Source organism: Acyrthosiphon pisum, chromosome A2, assembly GCF_005508785.2.
Source record: "Acyrthosiphon pisum isolate AL4f chromosome A2, pea_aphid_22Mar2018_4r6ur, whole genome shotgun sequence".
Taxonomy (NCBI): Eukaryota; Metazoa; Arthropoda; class Insecta; order Hemiptera; family Aphididae; genus Acyrthosiphon; species Acyrthosiphon pisum.
This window is the reverse complement of record NC_042495.1, coordinates 89,460,539-89,479,023: the sequence shown is the minus strand read 5'-3', so window position 1 is coordinate 89,479,023 and position 18,485 is coordinate 89,460,539. Positions and strand designations below refer to the sequence as shown.

At 30.1% G+C, this 18,485-nt stretch overlaps 1 protein-coding gene across 2 annotated transcripts in view; it reads right to left on the bottom strand.

Moving 5' to 3' along the window:
• Positions 1-18,485, bottom strand: part of LOC100575429 — a 134,763-nt gene that overhangs the window by 88,087 nt on the left and 28,191 nt on the right. The window contains exon 1 of one of the 2 annotated variants that reach the window (XM_008183838.3): positions 8,944-9,495. The exons of the other annotated variant lie outside the window; for it this stretch is intronic. The gene's annotated coding sequence lies outside the window, so the exon portion shown is untranslated. Of the gene's footprint in view, positions 1-8,943; positions 9,496-18,485 lie in introns of those variants that run through there. 2 annotated transcript variants of the gene reach the window in all.

Sequence of the window (18,485 nt, the reverse complement as noted above, 5' to 3'; positions counted from 1 at the left end):
TTATAAAACCAAATCGAATTAGGTAAGTAATAAATAATAATTTTTTTTTAAAATTGTTTAATATATTAATAAAACAAAAAAAAAACAAATTTTAGAAGTTTTAGAAGTTTGCGCACAAACAAATAGTTTTGAGTTGTTATTTAGACAATAATGCAGATTAGTAAAATATTAACCATATAAAACAATTTCTTAAAGGCACCAACCATCTAAAACTGATTTATAACTTTTATACAGAATCTTTTGGATTTTTTACTACGTATTTAAATTTTAAAAACAATGATACAAAAGAACAACACGGTAAAATGCATTATCAAACATAACAAATTTTATAAAATTCTATACCAGTATTACTATAGCTAACTACTATTTGTCTTCAATTTTCAAACTTTGAATTTAGTTATATTCGTTATTTTACTGTAACACTTTTTTGACTAAAAAATAAAACTCAAACTATAAAAAATGGAACACACAACTGCATAAGACACAAAGTATATTTTATATTTAATAACTATTTGCTCCACCCTGAGCATCAAGTATAAAATTGTTTAAAAAATTAAAAACTTTGCATTTCGAATTTCTTTAATTTGTAAATAGGACATTTCTATACTTCTTAATAGCAAAATAATTTTCACTTTAAGAGTTCTATTATAAAACATTGTTATACATTATTACTATCATGTTATGTGACCAATAAATGCATGGATCATATAAGAACACACGAACTTTTTAATTCATTTATTGAGCATTTACTGATGAGTCGAACTGGTTTTTTCAGAATAAAATGTTATCCAATAAACTATACTTTACAGCTATAGTAATACATTAATATTTATATTTTACGATAATATGGTAAAAATACTTAACAGTTGAACTACTTTTCATACTATTTAATACATAATATAAACTATATCGATCGATGTGACGTCATTAGTTCCGCTGCAGCATCAGCTGTGACGTCAAACCAACATTGAGCGCTGTTGCACCGAAAAGGTCAACCGGTCAAATTCGAAGTATTATAGAAGCGGAAAACATAAGAAAGGAGACATTTAAGTCAAAATAATATAATGTTTTGACGTCTACTTAGGTACTTATAAGTTGTAAATTATGTTGATTTTTAAGTTTCAATTTTATTGTTTGACACAATATTACAATATTATGAAGTTATTAATAATTGATGAATTGAATTATACAGTGTGTAATACAGAGGTGTATTGTATATGTGTGTGATGTGTGAGTAACGCGCCCAATGTTTGTGGATTGATTTAAAATATAGTTTACAGTTTTTCACAGATAATAATTGATACCTAGTATGTTTAATACGAAGTATGTTTTTACAATACCAAAAATGTATTGAGATTCATTGCTGTATTTATTTATTATAAGCGTGTACAATAAATAATACTAATAGGTAAAAATATTAAATAATAAGAAAAAAAGCATTTTACTGAGTGCTAAAAATATACAAGATGCATGAAGGCTTTACTTTTACCGAAATGTACCGACATTTTGGCACTGATATTACGCGTGAACTTCCGAATTTACGAGGTCTACCAAAATTAAAAATTTAATAAATCTAAACTTAAATTTAAAAAAAAATGCTTTATGTTATGAAGATAATACAAAATAATGTTTTCTACAAGAAAATACAAAGAACGCCATTATTCTTATTTTTTGGTTAAAAATAAGTAAGTTCTTAAATCAAAAAAATTACTCTATAAATTATAAACATAAATATTAAAACATATCTAATAAAATAACTTATTCGGATCACGTAGACCTAACTAATAATAGTAATTTGTAATGTACTAAATAAAAGGCAAAAGCCATAGATCTCAAATCAAAGAAGAAAGAAGTTCATAAACTTAAAATAGTGTGTATGACCACATATGATGACTATTACAATATAATAACTGTAAAATCTATTAAAAAAAAAGTTTTAGTTTGTAGTTTGTAATACATACAAAAAACATAGGCGCCAAACTTTTAAATAACTGAAATTTAAACTAACAAAAGAGCTGATACAGGAATTATATAGGTGCGGGCTACTGGGATTGATGGGTGTGAATCACATACCATGTGTTACAAAAGAGTTGCAGTGGTATAAAATATGTGATAAATCGTCGCATTCAATAAACAATTCGGAGTCGAGTAAAAAGTATTTTTTTGTATTTTTTATAGTTATAGATGGGAAATTTACTGAGAAAAACCAAAATCATCTTTTCGAAGAAACACCACACCAACAAATTGTTTTAAAAACAATTCTAACATTTTTATAAGACTTGTACATTCTTTGCATTACTAAGAAACAAAAATATGATTTCTAATAATCTATCCACTACAATACACACCTACACTTATTATTTTCATATTGATTTAACTTTCAGTTGACAGTTTTGTAGATTAATCACATTTATACAAATAATAATATATTGTTTGGTATACAATCAATAAATCAATAGATATTATAATGGTACGATGTGTTAAAAAAGTTATGAATTTGTATTATATTTTATTATTTTTAGTATGCATAGTTGCATAAAATAAGTTTTTGCTGATTTTAAATTGAACTAAAAATTTTTTATTTTTTATTATTTAATACTTAGTATAAGTTTGGTATTGCTTTATTTGAAAAAAAAATTTTACTTTAAAGTAATATTGTATAGCAAAACGTGCATTATAGCATTGTACAATATCATAAAATGAAAATTAAGTACAAGTAGTTTAAGAGAATTCTGTATACTGCAGCTTTGTAACGACTAAAAGAACTAAAAACCACGACTGATATATTTTTTATTTTAATTAAAACGTTTTCTAAAATTAAAATTATTTTCTTTATCTCGAGTAAATGAAAAAAAAAACCTTAACAATCCCAAAGTATAAAAACTATAAATTTAGATTTGAGTACGGCATAGCTGCAATGGTAATCATATTACATAGCTTCTCTAGTAAGTTACACATGTATACATTTTTATGAAACACATAAGTACATGGTAGGTATACATTAACCGGGACATTAACTAAACACTTTTACGGGTTACTGGACTTGACACGGTTTTTTATTTTGTATAAATAGCACTCTGTATGTAGTATATTATGTATGTAGTTATTTTTAATTTTCAACAAATTATCAAGAATTTTTAAGTATGACAAAATCGGACGTCCTTGGTCTTAAAAACACTGCGCTATACTCCAATTTGGACACATTTATGTAGGTAATAGTTTATCCATAGGTATAATAGGTACGTATAATATATTATATCGAATTTATTGCTCCATCGAGTTATTCAATTATCGGCTGAATGGTTCTTAAATTTTGGTGGTAAGGTACGCGTTATAGTTTCTCGCAATTCATTCGCATATATCGCGGCCGCCCTCGGGTGACCGATAATAACCGTTTCAGAATATACCTATCACATAATATTTTGATTTGATATGTATAAACGTTTTCTTTTCGTTATTTGCAGTGGCCAATATATATAGCTATGTATATTATTATAATCGTACGTAATATACCTACACACATATTATTATTATTATTATTATGATTCTTGGACCTATATATATATATATACCTACAAATACGTGCATATTACAGCATCATTACAACGCTTCGGAATGAAACGCAGATAATAATATTATTATTGTGTCGATGATATTATGTTATTTGATTTACACGTCATCAAAAATCGGACGAAGGCAAATAATACACTACGGTTTCGCTCCGAGGAGAAGTGCGAATGGAAACGTATTAAATAGGTACTAGGTATATTATTTTTGTTCGCTGCAATTCCATTGTGATTCGTGACGGACATTAAAAAATATATATCTGTGTGAATACTAAATAATAACTTGTTACACTGGCTTGTGCGTACGCATGTAGAATATTTGGCGAATTTGTTTTCCGTACGTCAATTGTGGCAACGATGGCCATTGGTCACTGCGAATGTCTGCGATACCACTGCAGTACGAATTCAGGTATACTGTGTGTGAGTAAATAATTAAATAATATAACATATATATTATTACTATTATATTTATAAAATGTATATATATAAACCGATTCGTTGCATATATTTCAGTTTTTTTCTGCCAAATATTGTTTGTATTTTAATTATTCGGCAATAATAATTTATTATAATCAATTATTTGGTAAAAAAAATTTTAATAGAAGTAAATAATTAGCATAAGAAAGTGTGTTTTAAATATTGTTAAAGTATATAACAGTTTCAATTATCATTAATGATAATTGATAAATGATAACTATATAATATCTTAGTTTTGTTCAATTATAACTAATAAGTAGGTTAATGCATTGAACATATTACAATAAATCTATAGTATTATGTATTACGAAACATATATGATAAGTATACATGTAACTTTGTACATGCGTCATTCTTTAATTCTATAGTTAAAATTATTTTCTTAAATATTTTATAACACATCATTAAAATTGTAAGTTAATAAACCTTAAAAAAAACACGTTTTTTCTACAACACAGGAATAAAAAACTTATGTTCTTCTTAGAAGTCACTATGAAACTGTATGAAAATAAGAAAACATATGTTATTATTCATAATCATCAAGCCTCTTTAGGTAACTATAAAATGCACATGATTTCGAATCAAAATGTATATTATGATAAATTTACATAAAAGTTGACTGACGTTCAGGGTCAAGTTCTTATTCTCAGCTAGATGTAGTCCATAAGTGTTTTATTATTATTATTATTATTATTATTATGTAATTCTAAACAACAATTCGTCTTATTATAATATATCGGTACATTTACAACACGTGCAGTTCAGCTGAATGCATTGAAAACACGTTATCATAAGATACCATTATTTTAGTTTAGTATTCAACGTAGACTAAAAAATATCATTAGGGTTCGATACCGAATTGACACTAATGCATCTTTCTCAGGAAACGGAACATGAATGTCCTCTGCGGTTCATTTTATCATATTGACGAGGTCGATAATATATAAGTATGCGACTGCCGACTATAACAAATTGGTATTTATTATCATTGTCACAACTCTAATAAAGAGGAACCGCGTAGTGGAGAGTTTTCATATAAAAAATTCTTCACTGTCTTCATCTTTGTATTGCCACCACTTATTGACCTTGCGCGCAGTCAGTTGTCATAGTATCTTATTATTGTTATTTCCTTATGCTAATAATTAGTCGCCAAAAATCTACCCGCATTAAATATCTAATTGGAACAATAGAATATGATGAGCATATATGAGAAATATCTTCATAAAAATTAACATCGCTTATAATAATAGGTATATTTAAATGCCAAGTTCAAGGTTGTAGTTCCGGTCTATCGCTCTTTGTCCAAGTTCACTTTTTTTTCTTTATCATTCCCATCATCGGACGTTGATGACGTACGTCCCCGTACATATACATAATTATACTTCGTTGGATAGCACTAATACCATTGGACGATGCGCAGATCGTGCGTGACGAGCTCCCTGAGATCGCCCGGGGAATTGAATATGCATTAGATACTCGGGTTTCCAATAATTGCAAGAGTTTATATTTTGTAATTGATAACGGCCGATGTTGGCCGATGTAGGCGTTACGTGCCACGATCTTCGATGATGATTACTCATCGTTATTCAGTAATAGTCCGTTACATCAATACCTACTTAATAGAAACCAAAAATCCATAAAATACTTTAAGTACCTACCATAGACCTTGGTAAATGGTAATACATCAATAATTTTGTAGTTAAATTAAAATATGCGAAAAAAAACTATTTAAATTTTCATTATGCTGCATAGATAGATGACATATAGGTACCTGGTACACGAGTTATATCCACCGCATTTATATGTGTTTCGATAACTATAAGCATTAAGCGTGAAATAATAGTATTTTCCTTCACCAAAATGTTGTGTAACGTATATAATATATACAGTAAGAAAAAGATTTAACAGAAATTCACATACCAATTAAAATATAAATAAACTATTCTTTTTGTTAAGTTTTTACTTTGTGTGATTAATTCGTGTAAATATATCAAAAAACTGTGTTTACTAATTTCGTTTCGAGTTACTGCATATACATAAATGCATCATATCATTAGTACAAAATATTAACAAGCTACAACAAGGTCGTTGCATCAGAACAATTTGTTTTATGAAAATAAAAGTATCAACTTTAATGAAAATATAGCACTATGCGTGCATTAACTATGTTTGTTTAATTTAATATGCTAATTCAGAACATTGGTGTTTATCGAAAAATAATTTTTTAAATCTAATTAAAAAATCAATAGTAGATTAAATAAAGATTGAATAAAGAATAAAAGTTCTAAATCCTACGAATTTTTAAGATTTGTGTCTTATTTTATATTTTTGGGGAGATTCTTATTTCCACACATAGCTAGGTAAGATATTAAAACGAATGTCGAATGCGCAATATTTACATAAAAATAAATTGACATATTGAAATATTCGTCATAAAATGATTTGAAAGCATACTGCGATTTGATTAAGTTCTATTAAATATAATAATATTATTAAATACTGTATGAAAACCGTACAATAAATTTAAAAAATCGGTGTACGTAAACGATTTTGTACGGTAGAAATGTAAATTTACTTCTCGTTAAGTTAATTATCGAAATTTTTGAGACTGAACCGGATATAAATTGCAAACATAGTCGATTACCTATGACCCAATTAGAATAAGGTTTGCAATGGCTTCGATGTTTGCACATTTTCTTCAAAGTACCGACGAAAGACCGCCACTTGGCCTTGACCGTGCCACCAACGATAATAATATGTACATACTTGAATAACTACTAGGTATGTATATTATATAACATCGTGAGAAGAAAATACACTCGAATATTTATAATTTTGGAATATTGAAGTAGGATTTGTTACCTAATTTTACTAGTACACTTTCCCTGATTTTTTTAATCATAAAAATTTAATAATTATTGTACATAATAATACTGACTAAGAGATTACCCACAATTATTTGAACCACGTACCTATACTCAATTTCGATAATGGGTGTCCCATGATAATATTACATTAACAAAAATATTGATATTTTTGTGGTACCTTACACTAATGTATAGGTAGAATTTTAATTTATACATATTTTTAAGTATTACATTTCAATTAACCATCATCGATAAAAATAATAATTCGAGAGTTTTTTTATTTAAAAAAGACAGTAACTACATTGTTGTATATTTTTTGAAATACAAACAGGCACTAAAAGAAATAATTTTAAAGTGTGTACTTTGTATATTATATAATATATTACCTATTTAAATATTTTATATCATAGAAAAACATCAAAAAGTAATAAAACTCATATCACAGTCAACAATTTTATAGCAAAATGACCGTGATCAAACACAATAAACACGAAATAAAGTATTTTTTAATTTTAAAATAATATGCTGTTTATAAGTCTGCTATGCACATATAATTATATTATATCAATACTTTCAATATGGTTGAAAACTAAATTTGTAAATAAAAATACGTTATCATTATCATATAATAATTTCTATAAGAAAAATTTGTATCATACATGTATAGTCTCAGAAAAACTGACTCATTTATCTATAGACGCCTATCTATAGCGAGGCAATTTATTTCAGCTATATACATAATATTTTACTTCTAACATATTTTTAATTTAAGAAAATTCTAACAAACTTTTCGTAATCTTATTTTTTTTTTTGTATTTTTTTTAATAGCTAGTCACCTATTGGTTTTAAAAATTATCCGAAGGTCAAGTTAGTCTTAATAAATTAACCCCTTAAGATAAAATATATTTTATGGAGTTAATATTTCGTAGTAATATTTTATACTTATCGTACGTTGTTGATAAATTAATTTGAAAATAAGTTTCTAAGTCATACACGTTTTATAATTAAAAAACTTTATTTTGCGCACAATAAATTAGTAAAATTAACAATATTGTGTTTGTTTTAAATTTATTGCCGACGTGTGCATATACCTATACGTATAAATTATATCAAACTGTTGTCCGGGAGAATTTATTCCTTGTCAAAACTTTAATATTCATAATATTTGTATTCAACAAAATATGAAAAAGATACTTAAATCTGCATCAAGATATAAAACAATAATATATATATTATATATAGGCCTACGAGTGATAAGTGTAAATATTGATAAAAGAATAACAACTGTTGGGTAAAAAATAGGGTGTCTATAATCTTTTCCGAGCACGTGCTATTTTGGGTATATATACGTCGATATAATTCTTCCCAAATAATAAAAAAAAAGCATAAAAGTCGACCGTGTCGAGAATATAAATAATAAAACTGGTTGAACTTTTGCGATGTTGAAGTTCGAAAATTCTCGACGTAACGAAATTACGTGTACACGATTCCATAATAACGGCAAAGGCATAATACAATATACCTATTATACCTGTATCGATTGTCAATATCGATTTTACTCGTATATAGGTAGGTAATGTTAAGTCGTGTTAAGTATAATATGTTACCTACTGTTAAGTATAATTTTATTAACATAATATTTATAAATATCTACACACCAATTTTCCTAGTGGAGATATATAATATCACATTTGGGTACATAATTGATTGTGTCAGTGCGTTGTACAATACTTTGCTGGGTTATACCCAGGAGCGTCCGCAGAGAGGGGCTAGTATGGGTGCCATTGCACCCACTGGGAATTTTTAATGAACGAAAAAATCCATGTATAATAATGTAAATATGTGACTAACTTTACATGTATATAACATTAATTTAATCTTGCACCCACTGAGCTGATTTTCTGCGGGCGCCCCTGTTTGTACCCCTACCTATTATATGATATAAAACCTAAAAGCCTAACGAAACGTATAATATATTAAAACGCCGTGTGCGTACACATAAGACGCAAACGGTATTTATAATATATCCTTACCGTTTGAAATGAGATCGATTTTTGACGTGCGAATGGAACGATGGTTGATATCTAATCAGCATCGTTTGGCTTATGAACGTTGGAGAACACGCGCATTCACACACGCACACGGCGAATAGAGAGAACAGCGCAGTAAAATATTCCGAAACGGAGTCGACTAAAACGAAAACCCCTCGAGGAGTAAAATCGTAACCCGAATAATGTAATAAAAAATATTTTATTATATTATAATATTACGTTCGAACGTAACGGTCCCGCGCAACTCCTGCTCAAAATAATATTTTCGTCGTAGCGGAATATCGTAACGTGTAGACAAAAAAAAATTGTTGTTGTTGTCGTCGTCGTACGCGCACACAGCAGGTATAGGTTAGTAAAAAATTATATATCGTGGTGATAACGCGCGCGTGTTGGCGGGACGTGTGTTGTGTGTTACGGGACGACGTCTCGTGTGTACAATAATAATATTATCGTAATATTGTTATGCGTGCGAGACCGCAGCCAACTACACTCCACGACCGCGGCGGTAACGCGTGTGCTCTTCTTCGCGGCGCGGTAGCGACGACGGCACCGGGGCGGCGGCGGAGGCGGCCGACGATTATGTTGTTATATTATTAGCGGGCGGCGGCGGCGGCGGCGGCGGCGGTGTGTACCGCCGTGTACGCACACATAATAACAATAATATAATGATATTAAAATATTATGTATTTAGTGTATATTATATTATATTATTATTATTATTATTATTATTATAATATTGTATTATTATAGTGTATTATTTGAGTGCGGCCTGTTGGCGTTATGGTTACTTCGTCTTGTCTCGTTCTTGTAATTTTTTTTTTTTGTTTTGAGTCGTTCGGTTATCGTGGTTGCGGCGGTATCTATACCAATAATACCGGCTTCGGATTTATCGCGCGCGGCACCTGGCGGCGGCACTCGAGCAACGGTTACAACTATGCGGCGGCGGTAGCGGTGTCGAAGACGACGACAGCGACGGCGTTTAACCTTAAAGCTCCCCCTCCTCCTCCTCTACAACGCCTCCACCTTAAACTATCATACTATATAAAACTACGACTATAATATGGTATTAAGGTAATTTGACGTTTCTTATGGCCAATAGCACGTGGTCCACCGGCACAGACGCGGCGCGTATATTATATTATAACCCTCCGGCAGCGATTATTTCAACGTATACTCTGTAAAACCTCTGTATAGCGGACACCACGGGAGAAATTAAAACACGTCCGTGATATTTAAAGGCATCCGTCCGAACCTTAGAGGAGAATACGTGACCAAGTGCGCAGGTTTCACGGTATATTATGATATATTAAGTACATCGCGGGATCGTCGTCCAACCGGAATACCGAGCGGCACAGTGTCCCTGTCGGCCGCCGTGTGACGACAGTATTACAATAATATTGTAATAATATTATAATATTATAATGCTACACGATAACGTGCTGCGCGATATGTGACGTTATGTAACGCGCGTCGCACGTGATATCGGACTGTCTGAAACCCCGCCGACGGATAGCTGACAATCGCGTCCACGCGCTTAGGGAACGGCGCACGCACCGTGGCCCCCTCCGACGGTCACGATCTGACATTCCCCACCCAAAAGTTTTGCACGCGATTCGGATTTTCCCTCTTCCGTGTTTTTTGTTTTTTTTTTTAAAAATATTTTGCACGACACGCGTTTTCCGTTCTAACTTATAGTCTGTGGTCCCAAACAAAGGTGCAGCACTCATATTATTTTAATATATCATAACCTATAGCTTGCTACCTGTATATATATACCACCTATATATCGATATACCATTATGACTGCAGCTGTACCGTATAGTATGTTAAACATTTATAATATATGTTATTCGTACCTGCTGTAAAACCTGCACGTAGGTACTGCGTGGTGTTGGGTGGTAACTGGTAACTACTATAAGTAGGTATACTAATGCTGGTATAACCTCGCAGAGTTTGTTTTCCCTGTTTTGAGTAACGCGTGATTGTATTGCGATTTGATTACTTTTCATACAACTGCCTACTGCAGTAGTTACAAAGTACACGTCATATTATATTTGTAACGAATCGTTCCATATTATATTAGAATATTATTATTATACATAAGCTTATAAATTATTAGCTGGTAACTTCATAAATTATTTGTGTTGTATTTTATCGCTAGTTGACATACAAATCGATAGATTGGAATACGCTTGAGATATCTCTATGCATATTATTTTGATTCTAAACTCATTCATTTAAATATTTAACTGTCCTTAAAATAAAAAAAATCATAATTTAGATTTTATATGGATACACGTCTTGAATAGCAGTCAATATTCCATAAGAATTTGGATTGTTAAATGCGCGATGTTTCAACTTTCTAGCCGCCTTGAAATAGTCACGCCATAATATCCGTACATAAATATAAACAATTTAAAATTTAAATACCACCATTCTAATCATATCATATAATTCAATTTAACGTAACGTGTTACTTATATGATTATATATATACTGTACCTACAACTATTATTGTGTCTGTAAAATATGAAATAACATAAAAATGTCGTTATATATACTCTTATATTGTTTCGTTACTAACAAATACTTGACTAACCTCAATACTTGACGAGTATAACTTAACCTAGATATATGTATACCTATTTAGACCTTTTAAAAAGTAACTTATCCTGCAACTAAACGTCGTACACTTTATGTTCTGCCCGTACAGTGTAATGGAAATTGCTTATACCCATATACTATACGCACTATTGAATACCGATTATTGTACCATAGTGGTAGGCAACCAACAAATATACGAGCTGTGTGATGTATTCAGTGTTTGCGGATCATTCGCATCGCGTAAAATATAAAATCTGCACGGTATGTACCTGTGCCTAAATTACAATGTAATTTGTAAACCCATATATATATATTTTAAGTGCGTTGTACCTACAAACCGTGTTTCCGCATGTTGCCTTTTGTTCTGCACTCAGTATATATGTCATATACTTAAATACACAAACTCACGGTACACATAGGTACGTCAAATTACTCCGTACATATATAGGTACCTAGAATTATACGTATTTTTTTATTTAAAAATTCAGATTATTCCGTGCCTAACCACGCGGTTGAATAATAATACAACTATAAACGAATTTAAAAAAACGGTATCTAACTTTGGGTACCTATAGATAAGAGATTCTCTAAACAATAAACTATTTGTTATGTGTTGTAATGTATGATACAATGTTGTTATTAAACCGTTGCCACATTTGTTGCATTTTTATTATATTATCCACTCCTATACCGTCTAAATACGTACACATTATACACAATTATTATAATCGTACGAAAATTGTTTTCAATTGGTATAGTAATAAATAAATATAATTGAAATATTATAACTTCTCCGAATTCATGTATCTCGATCCAACTGATAAACAATTCAGTCAATAATATTATTGTCAAGATTGTTTACATTGCATGTATATAATATAAGATTTTACATTAATCTCGCAGAGAAAGAGAACACCTGAACACGTACTTAATTTCACAAGAAATATGAAAATTTGTAAACACATATTATTGACTCATAGAAAAATAGCTTTAGCAGTACGCATACTTCTACAGTCCCTTCCTCCTATAGTGGTCATTGCACAAAAATAGTAAACAATTATTATTGAATTTGTACGTTTGATGTTAGAAACGTTTAATATATTTTGAACAAATCATAATTCTAGTTCCTGTGGTGTGTTTTCGTCAGTCTTCTGTTCAGAATCTATATTATAAAACCTACACTGTTTAAACACCAAGGATTTATAACGCCTTAGAGAATAACATTTTCGATAAATACTAAAAAGTAATAATTCTAAATAATTTTTATTCTCCCACATGGTTTTCCGTTTAAAATGTTTTAATCAAATAAATAATAATTGCATACATTAATATTTAAATCGTGGTATGGAATTATGGAGTTCAATTTATGTCTAGATTATCTAAAAAGCGAGCGATATAGTTATAACTCAACACATACGCCTAGTCAATCTTAATATGTTCATAGCGAATCAAAATACATAGGTAGTACATTTTACACTTTTTTTTAGTTCTTCAAACGGCCATATCTTGTACAATAAATTAAACCCGAAACGGTTTTCTGATGTTGTTATATCTTATAGGTAATGTACTAATGTATTATAGCTAAGTAAGTACGTTGTTAGTCATTTAATATCGGCATACACATATAACATTATACTTGCTAGAAATTTACTTGTAAAATAATCCCACGATTTTATTTAACTGCAAACCCCAAATTTACATTTACTATTTAAATAGTCAACAAGGTTAAAAACAAATCGAATTGTCCACTTGCATTAAATAATATTATTAGTTTTTCCTTGTAAATTTAACAGAAATAATATATTATTATGTGTATACATAATTCCATATCATATATATCGTATTTTTTAATTGATGTTTATTACTTGTATAATAATAAAACATAATATGTTTACAATATTAATTATTATAAACTATTCAATTACGTTTTAATTAATAATGCTATATGTAGGCTTACTTGATACTTAAAATGGAATAATTGGAATTAAATATCTACATAATTAGTTATAATATAATGTTTAAACAACTTTAAGTATGAAACAAGTCCATATTGTATTACGTATGCTATTTTATTATTTTAGTAAGACTCTAGAGATTTTAAAACAATAGTTTGTCGTGGAGCTTACGGAAACAATTTCATGGAAACTGTATTAAAATTAAAATTATCCTCAAGCTCATAAATTATTGTTCAATATTATTTTGATAGATAATATATATTTTAAAGTATTAATAGTTTATTCATAATTATGGTGTTATTATAACAAAATTCTGAACCACAAAATATAACCCTCATATTATATGGTTGAAAAAATGCATTACATTTATAATCATGTATACATATGTAGATAATATGTATAAATGTATGATACATACATAATATACATATCCCCAAAGACCCATTAGGTATTTACATGTAATTTCGTTGTTGAAATATGTACACTGTATAATGGGGAGATAACCTTCGAAATATAAGGTAAATTTATTGTTTTAGATTCAAAGAGGAACAAGGGAGCCATTGGCTTTACACTAACAAGTTATTAATATTTTTCGGAATACACCTTTGCAGGGTTGGTAAAAACTAAAAACTATTAAAGTTTTGGGTTACATGATATTCAGTGAATAGAATATTTAACACATTTATGGCATTTTGGCGGGTATGTTAAAATGTTCTATTTTTTAAAAAAAAGTAGTGAAAGAGTTCAAATAACAGTTAAATCTTTGATAGATCAAGGTTTATTTCTTAAATTTATTTTCCTTAAATCGTTTTTAAACTGTATAATCGTCACGTTAGAATCAAAAATAATAATGCACCGCCGTCCTGCATTGTGTTGAGTGGAGACGAGTTGCAGTGCGACTTACAATGGCCGATCTAAACAATGTCCAGACGACCAGACAGGATATCTATTAAATTTAACTTTACAGCTGTTAGCCGATCAGCAAATTTTGACAATAAGCTTGTACCTACTTCAATAATAAAAATCATAATAATGTATTGTTAGTATAGGACCTATACTAACAATACATTATTAATTATTATTATACTACATTATTACATTACTACTATATACCTATACTATAGGACATAGGTACATAGTAGTAAGTAGTAACTAGTCGCAATAATATGTTACATTATTAGTTATTATATATTAGTATAATAATACTACTATACATTTCGATGTACCTATACCTACAACGGACCACATAATGTCATAAACAGATAATACTTAGCATATGGATTATCGACGAAAATTGATGAAAAAAAAATAAAATTTGAATGAAAATACTTTCAAATTATTCATGAATCGTTGTACAGTTTTAAATTATGCTGTGTTCATATTGTTTCGTAACGATGAGATGACGTCAAAGAATTTGTATTTTTTCCTTTTATCAAATTATAACTAACTATGTTTTCCTGTGATAATTTTCTTTACACTAAATTATAAATAAAATGAGTGATGACATATCATATGTAAATATTATTTCAAATTGTTTTAATTTCAAGTCAAACTAAATAAAATCGATACGATATAATTATCGATATAATATAATATAATGAATTAATTAAAATAATAATTATAAATTTAAATAAGATTAACGGCTACGAAGACTTATATAATATATACCTATATGGTTATGGGTTATGACGCAGTACAGACTGGTATACAATATTTTTTTGACACCCATGTCAAAGTATTTTTTAAATTATTTTAATATATTGTTACCAAATTCATTGGAGTAAACTATTTCGAAACTAAAATGAGGCTGAGACATAATACATTTATAGCCACTGTAATTCAATGACATCTATCCTTATTTAAAATTACCTTATAACTATCGCGTAAAAAAATAATAACAAAAACAGACTATATGTACACTCATACAACTTCAGAATAAGTTTTATTTTAACGCAACATATATAGGAATAGATAAAGGTAATTAATGTACGACGATTGATTTTAATAGGATTTTAGCGAAAACGTATAAACTATAAATTGTTACTTATAATATTATACAAGTCATGGAAAGATTTGTGATGATAATTTTTTGCAAATAACAAACATGTACAAATGAATACAGTACCTACGATTTGGTACACAAACAATAATTTAAAGTTTACGACGTGAGGCTATAATATTATAGCTGCAGGTACGAATACGAACCGTTTTGTTTGCAGACAAAAAGCTCGAAAAATCAACGCTTGTCGTCATCTTATATGTTTCTATACACACTTATTATATTATATCGACATATTACCCGTATCATAATAATAACATACAAATACAAGCAGGAATAACATTTTAAAACATGCGGCAGTACGCATCATATATGTACGCGTAATGATATCGTTGTCACCAAATCGATAATCGTGTGCAATATTATATTATATTTCATAATAATATTATTAAATCATCTCGCATTGACTATCGCGATAAAAGTACGTGACGGTACGTGCCGGCCGAAAGTCACCGCACGCACTGTTATTTTGTAACCTCCGCGGGCGCGATAAACATCGCGCGCAATACGCGTTCGATTCGAAAACTCTTTTGCGGACGCCACCCGCGCGCGCGAAATAATTTGGCGGATGTAATGTATAAAGGTAAACATTTTTCGCAAAGTGGGTTACCGTGTATTATCGGGTAAAAGTGCTTTTACGATACGCCCACAATGACGCCCGTCGTTAGCCTTTTACAAACCGCACGGTCGATAAGCGTCTAATGTAAAAAAAAAAGTAAAAAGAGTAAAAAGCGTATACATTGTAAACGCGCGCGTACACACACACACACACAAACTATATTAAATAGGTACGCATATATGCAGACTACACATTTTTATGTATATGTATAATATTGTGTATTTTATATCTGTACACCTGTCAAAAGCCAAAAGGTTAAAGGCTTTAAAACGAAGAAACGACCCCCCACGACACCGCTCCAATTCCCAAAAGCTATCCGCGTATTATAATTAATGTGCCAAAGTCTCCAACAGTAGTCGTGTCCTCATTACGCCTGCCGCAAGTATATATATATATAATATGTTATGTATATCGGACGCGGGTGACAAACAATCTTCGGCCGCCGCACGTCTTTACTTATATACATAATATATGCATTATATTGTTATAATAATATATCATAGTACGGACAAAAGTTTTTCCGACGGCTGCGGTGACTGTTATACACAATATAATATATATTACGAATACGGGTAGGTATAGTAGCTGCAGGTATATATATATATATATTAGTGGACCTCGGTAAACTATACTAGATTAACGACCAACAAACTCGCAGACAGGCAGGGACAAAAAGGCATTCTTTAAAGTGTAAATGATGGATATATTGTTAAACTATTTAAATATACATATAATACATGCGCATAATATAATGACTTCCTGCAAGACTTTATTTAAATAATAATTTTTATTAAAGTTTAAGCTACCATTAAACAAAGCGACCACCTGCTGGCATAGATTTATTTTTAAACGCAAATGTTTATAATATATTATTTCGTATATTATTTATAATTTATTGTCTGTTTAGTTTTTGAATATCAGGTGATGCACAATAATTACTTAAATTAATTTAATACATATTCATTATCTGGGTTTTACATGTTGTTTTTATTATATAGTCTCTTCGCAGACACTCGAGCGGGTATTGTGGCTGCGTCTATAAGGATGACATTTTAGCGCCAAGTTTCGTTTTACGCCTCCCCCACCCTGAAGTTTGGTCATTTCACCATAAACATCGTGGTCGGGTACAATATAATGACCACTTCAGATATAATATACGTGGTATATTAATGTTCTATGTGAATAATACGGAAGTGATGAAATGCACATTATATAGAAACGTCATAGGTATCTATATATTATAATATTATATTAAAGGACGCATAACGCAATTGTTTTATCACGATATTTTACTAGAACTTTAGTCGTTATAAAACTATATATGGGGACATTACCTTGTGACTATTTTTTTTCCATATTTATCTGGAAACAAATGTCGTTTTGTGTATAGTGAAATCAGAATTTTACAGTTTTTACCTAGAGATACCTACTCAAGTTGGTTATTTTGGATATAACAAATCAAGGGACGTTCTCGATTTAAACTTGCCCTGGCGAGCATAGTCGCACTGCACTGCAAGTCTATACGGGACACGAAGGTATATAATACATAATATAAAATATAAATCCCTATAGACCGATCGCGACCATTTTCTCGAGACTGATCGATAGAAAACATCGTGGTTACCGCCACTAGCGAACACCGTAGTAAATATATATATACACTATTACAGTATACTGTATACAATATACACGTGGTACCTATATACTGTCGCTGGAAGTTATCGCGCGATCTCTTTGGTCCTCAAAAATCTGATCAAGCTGCCATATGTTGTCGTCCGGAATGGCGGTGGTGGATTAAATTATATTATATATGCCTCGGACGGCTTCGCGAAAACGTGCATGATTGCTGCAGGTGGTTGCTGTTGCAGAGATGGAGATTCGCGGCCGGAATGTTGTCGCACTGCACTGATCACGTCGGTCTAGATATATATATATATTATAATGTCGTCATTCACGTCATGTTTCCTGCGACGTTATTTAGGATGTCTGGTAAAATAAATTATAAATACGTCTTACGTATATTATATTTTATTCGCTTACAGAAATCGTTCACAGGGCGCAGAATCCTAGACAAAACGTAACCGAATGCGATTTAAGTATTCGACGGAAATATTCGCACTATCCAGAGGACATTTTAATAACTTCCAATGGTAGGTTCAAGTTTAAATAACGATTTTGAAAAAAAATTATGTTTAAAAATTGATAAGAAAAAAGAATACGAATTAACAACATAATATAGGTAAGTTTTACGGTTTATATCGTATAAACTAAATGTATTGTAACTATT